The sequence below is a fragment of the Mytilus edulis genome, chromosome 13 (assembly GCF_963676685.1).
Source record: "Mytilus edulis chromosome 13, xbMytEdul2.2, whole genome shotgun sequence".
In the NCBI taxonomy this organism is placed as follows: Eukaryota; Metazoa; Mollusca; class Bivalvia; order Mytilida; family Mytilidae; genus Mytilus; species Mytilus edulis.
In genome coordinates, this window is record NC_092356.1 from 13,693,147 (window position 1) to 13,699,611 (window position 6,465).

Consider the following 6,465-nt stretch of genomic DNA (forward strand, 5'->3'; position numbering starts at 1 on the left):
TACTATTGCATTTTGATTGAAAGTTTCTTCTTTAAAATTACAAATTGAACAATAAATTAGTAAATTACGCAAAATAAATCATTCGGTAAATAAAGCACTTGACAGCCGGGCTAATAGGGTTGGTAAGGCATAGTTTTTTAATAAATAATTTGGTTTTCCTTCAAATTGGATTTTGCAAACGCTGAGGAAAATTGAATTGGGTTTTCTATCGTTTTAATTGCGTAATTTATGCAAAAACACAGCTTATCAGGAGCTCTGGATATATTTTTATTTATTATTGGCATTTTCTTCTTTACATTATGATCATTTCAAACTTTCTTTTTTACAAAGGATACCAATGTGAGGCAGACAGGACTGTCAAAGGTAACATGTAACACACCTTTTGCCTAGTGACAGTGGCATGAATATATATATAGCAGAGAAGTTGTGATAACAGGAACAGGGTTGATTAGTCAAAAACATTATATCCAAAGTAACTTGGTTTTTTGGGGTTAAAATGGACAGCATATAATGGAATTTAAGCAAACTGTACAAATTTAGAAAATATATCAAGTCATGTACTTAAACTTAGCCTAAGGATAATAGAATCACAAGACACACTGTCAATATCAAACAATGAAATACAATACATAAATTAAAACCCTGATGTGACCATATCAGATTTAACTTAACTAAACAAGTGATACAGCTGCCCCTTAATTCAATATTATGTTCTGAATCTACACAAAATATTTGCCACTGGACTTCCAAGGGGTTAGACCAAGCAGTGGCTGATCCAGGAATTTTCATAAGGGGGTACCACTGACTGCTAAGAGGGGTGCTTCATTTCAACCAAATTTCCCCCACAAACAGTGGGCAGGGATGGCCCCCCTGGGCTTTACCCTTAATCCACCTCTGCCTAGGGGAATTGACTTGAAATATCTGCTGAAAGTTTTTATACTAACAGTAAAGAGAAATAATTGTGTGGATTAATAGTGAATATTCTTGAAAAATTCTTACATTTGTCAACAGTTCAAAGTAGACGTTTTTCAAAATTTTTTGGAAATAACACAGGCACTTGTCTCACATATCCAGAAATCAACGCCACTTTGCTTATTTGAATATTATACTAAAGAAATCGGATACGGGTCACGGAAATTACATTAAAATGATAGGGAATTTTGAAAAAATGTCTGTTTTAATTTTAATTTAAGTGATAGACAGGTTGCCGGGGCAGAAAATGAATAAACACAACAATATACACCATTTAAACGAAACATAATGACTGTTGTTGCAAAAATACAGGTTCCTGAGCTATTTTTAAAATCAAAGCGAGAGCCTTTTAACATTGCAGTGTAAAATACAGGCTAAAATGGCTGAAACGTCAAATTTGCAAACTTCGTGTTGAAAATTGGCTTACAACTCAGTTACAAGGTCATTACAAAAACAGGTTTGCGGGGGTGAAATATGAAACTTGAATTTCCAAAGAATAAGCAAGTCCAAACCTTGTACGTGTAGTCGTTGAACTCACGTAAAATTAAAATGTCACTATTTCAAGAGGAATAAACTCACGAAAGCACGAAAAATTCACTAAATTCGCGTTCATTGTTTTGATTTTGACCGCCTGACAACTTTACAGAAATATCAAAGTGATTGTAAATAAGGACTCTGTGACGGGCAACTTATAATATCCGTGTTTTAAAGATTTTAATGATATCAAGCCTATCAAGCCAGTCTAGTTCAAAGTACTATCACGTGGTACAATTCTCATTTACATATTATGAATATTAATTAGCAAAACCACTACTAATTTCTGGCTATGAAAAAAAAAAATCCTATATACCTTAATATAACTGCTTATGTTATATATTAAAGGTTTATAGGAAAACAAATTCTGAGACAGTGCCTGTGTGAAATAAATAAGCCAAATCCATTTTAGTCAAAATTGCTGGGTACCTTGCACAGTCTTAGATTTTTCCCCACTACATACCTTAATATTACATGCTATATTAAGGTATATAGTGGGTTTTTTTTCTGAGGCAAGTGCCTGTGGTACCTTGTAAGAAAAAGATAATCAAGCACACCCAAATCATCTTCAAGGTCCAGTTTATTCTATTTGACTGATTTTCTCACACATTGAAATTGGCTGTAAAACGAAGGCTTTATAGCAGTTAAACTCCACCTTTTAAACAGTACCGTAAACATGCTTAATTCGTATCAACAATCAAATATAAGATTTCTGTAATAGAGTCGGCCATTTTATTTTTTTCTGACATTAGCATGTTTACGTTTATTAGGTAATTTATCACTCATCAAGTATGTATTCCAGTGGTGATTTCTTATAGCATATTCAGAGATTGACATCGACAGTTATATAAAATCCACAGGGAAAGTTCGAATACATAATTACACTCTTTTTATCAAGGATGTGTACTGAGGGTCTGTACTCTAGATTATGATATTTTTACCCACTCATAATTGTACTAAATTTAAATGATGGGTCTTTTTTATAAACTGTAACTATTTCATCGTCAATTCAATGCCAGTGTTTGCCATAATTTAAATTCTTAATTTTTACTTCAAACTTAAAACACGTCAAACTTACTCAATATTTCTCGAATTAAGGGACAGAGTTAAGTTTGACATGCGTGACAAAATCATTTCATTAACCAATCAAATTAGCGAATCTAAGCAACGTAAATATGCCCCGAGTGTATTTCTTTACGGTTGAGTATACCACAGGGACTCGGTTAGCAGATTAAAATTTTGCAAATCAATGTTTTCAATTTATTTTTTTCATTATTTCCTGTCTATTTACATTACTTTATTAACGTATTTAACGCTGCCATCTTCTTCTTCTTCTTTATGTAAATCCCTCCAGTGTTGGAGCACACACAGCTAGCTGTGTTTCCATCACTATTTCTTTGTTTTCTGACAATGTGCAGTTTACTTTCCATATCCGTATACTGAAAAATCCTATTTCTTTGTTTTCTGGCAATGTGCAGTTTACTATCCATATCCGTATACTGGAAAATCTCCTATTTTCAGACCCTAACGTAAGTCCATTTATACACAGTCCTTGACTAGGTAGATTGTAGGCTTCCTTTTACCAAAGGGTTATATTGGTTTTTGATGGCCGTTTTATGAAGTTCAAACACGTAGAATTAAAACCGGGGGCAGATTCAATTTATCTTTACAATTTTATCCGTACGGAGAGTTTAATGTTATAGAACATTGTAGAAATGCAATGTAGCACATCGCATTGAGTAAACTATGAATTTTAAAATTTTGACCTTATTTTCTTACTTGGTTTTCTGACCTATGACACTACAGGAATTGTACACTTTTAAATGAGAAGTTTCAATCTTATGTAAAATGGTTTTTGGTTTCTAATTTGCCACATATTTATATTCCTAAAGATTGCTCCAATACTTTTCATGATGGCCAAAGTTCATCGACATCTGATCATAGCGTCTATTCGTGTATGCTCACTGTGAACTCGTGTGCATCAAAAAATGATTTATTATTCACATAAGTTTAAAAAACGAATTGTTATTTCAATAAGGCCAACAATAAATAAACTTGTTTCTTGTGAAAAAATTGGGTTACTGAATGGTTTTTAATTTTTATATACTGTGTAGTGAAATATTATGAACTCTAACAGTTTCAGCAAAAATGTCAGAACTCCTCACCAAAATTGTCTTGCCTTTCACCGGTGTTGCTTAATGATAAAAAGTGCATGAAAATTGCCAACGGTGTAGGTAGGGAGACAGGAAAACAATTAATATAATGTTTGTGCCTATAAACTCAAACGACACCATATAAATTCTCTCGGTTGTGAATACCCACCAGAAGTTGAGAACGTGTTTGCCATCATACACTCAGATCATACAGCTTCAGTGAAGATCATTACTCTTCACGAAAAAAATTCTTTCATATACAACAGTCGAATAAAGTAATGTATACAATATAGACATTAATGACTTGTTTACTGGTCTTAAGAAACATGAAGATTTATCTACTCGTAATTCAAGTCGCGTTAAAAAGTTACGGTGTGTTATTTTTATGGGGATTACTAGTATGTATACATGTACCTGTATTGGCTTTCTAATTTCTCCGACAGAAAGAGTAAAAAAAGAAAACCCAGTCCATGCAAAGCCGTACAAAATTCATTTAATTAAAATCCTTCAAATCAATAACGAGACATTCATGAAATTATCCAGACGTCGTTGGGCCTCAGTGTCAGAGTGGTGAAAGTAGTTCAGATCAGTTCATCTTAAGTGATCGCTGCGGTTATGGATTAGAATCCCGGCACAATGCGTTCGACTCGAATCTCAGTTGACTATAATTGCCACTGAGTTTTCCTGTCGAAGGTCGATGTTTTCCTTCGTCACTCCGGTTTCTTAACCTACTTATACTTCGACTACTTCTACCATCCTGGACAGTGGTAAAAATCGTCTAATGTAGGTGAGTCTTGAAACGTTCAAGACTACCTGCACTGGTGAATCTGATGGTGATTGGTAGTACGTCCCAGTCCCTTTATTGTTCTAGGATAGAACGATTATATAACTACTATAATAGGTTCGGGACGAATCGTAAGGGTTGAATGGGATAAATACATATGGTCACACCTTTGTTTTTTAACCGCCCGTAAACCCCTTGATGAAGCAGGCGTTCTTTTAGCTGTGTGGGATGTTAAAATTTCACGAGTTCTCAGTTAAAATCGCAGCTATTTCCTGCGTATTAATTTAAAGCACAGAAGAAAATACGCCAACAATTCTTGCCAGATTTTTATATCATCAGCAATGACAATTTCGAAAATAAGTCCTAAGCTTTGACCTTTTGCAATATAAATTATAACTGAAATCCACTTTGCATTTTCTCTGAAGGCTTCAGAGAAAATGCAATGGGATTTCAGTTATAATTTGGCTTCAGAGAAAATGCAATGGGATTTCAGTTATAATTTATATTGCAAAAGGTCAAAGCTTAGGACTTATTTATATGCACGCCCTATCACTTGTATATGGGAAATCCGGGTTATCCCCCTCCCCCCCCTTTTCCCCCTGAGATAGTGGCATTCACGGATTAAAGTTTTTAGAAGCTGATAGAACCCTCCTCCAACTCAATCAATGGCTACAGTTGTATAATATATTTTCTATATTATTTTACATGAGCGATATATACATGTATGTTCATATTTCTAATAACGAAGAAAGTCGTTACTATAAACAATAACCACAATAAACCTATTTCTCGTATCAAACATAAACTAAAAGAACTAGCCAAGGAATTTGTTTTTGTCCCGGCAGATAAAGCTGCTAATAATATTATTATTGTTTGACGTAAATTTTACATTGAGGTTCTGAAAAAGGAAATCACCAATTCACCAACATTCCAACTGACTCCATTTTCAGAAAACGAAATCTGTAACAAACATAAACTTTTAGCCACCGCTTTACAAGCAGAGCCAAATACAATGAAAGTCCCAACTATGTATTGTCTTTCGAAGCTACACAAAACCCCTTACAAATATAGATTTATTTCGTCTTCAAGCCATTGTTCAACTACTAAATTGTCTATTCTTCTTACCAGCACACTTGGTACAATTAAAAACCTGATAATAAATTGTTCAAATAAGGCCTTCGAAAATAGTGGAATAAATTACTTTTGGAGTGTCAAGAACTCGTTGGAAGTACTTGATAAATTGCATGCTTATATTGGTGATTTTGAATCTGTTCAAAGTTTTGATTTTTCTACCCTGTATACCACATTGCCTCACATTCTCATTAAGAAAAAATTCACACACCTAATTAAATGGGCATTCAAAAAATCAGAATGTGAATATATATGTTCAAACTCTTTTAGGTCATTTTTTAGTAGCAATAAACAAAAAAACTATGTTAATTGGACATGCTTTGATACTATATATGCCCTTGAATTTTTACTAGATAACATTTTTGTTCGCTTTGGAAATTCCGTATATCGTCAGATTATCGGAATTCCAATGGGGACTAACTGTGCACCACTTATTGCGGACCTGTTTTTGTATTGTTATGAGTTACAATTTATGACAAAAATAAGCAAAGACCCATCGAAACAACATCTGATAAACAAATTTAATAATACTTTTAGATATTTGGATGACATTTTGGCTCTCAATAATGACGACTTCAGTATGTATATTAATGAAATTTATCCTGTTGAACTTACTTTAAATAAAGCAAATACTAACAATGACCACTGCCCTTTTCTCGATCTTGATATCTATATCACTAATGGAAAGCTGAATACTAAAATTTATGATAAAAGGGATGATTTTTCATTTCCTATCGTTAATTATCCGTTTTTAGATGGTGACCTTCCCTTGTCACCATCTTATGGTGTTTATATATCTCAACTTGTACGATTCGCTCGTGTATGTAACAGACGTAACAATGTTTTAGATTTTAACGAGAGAAATTTATGTATTACTGAAAAATTATTACA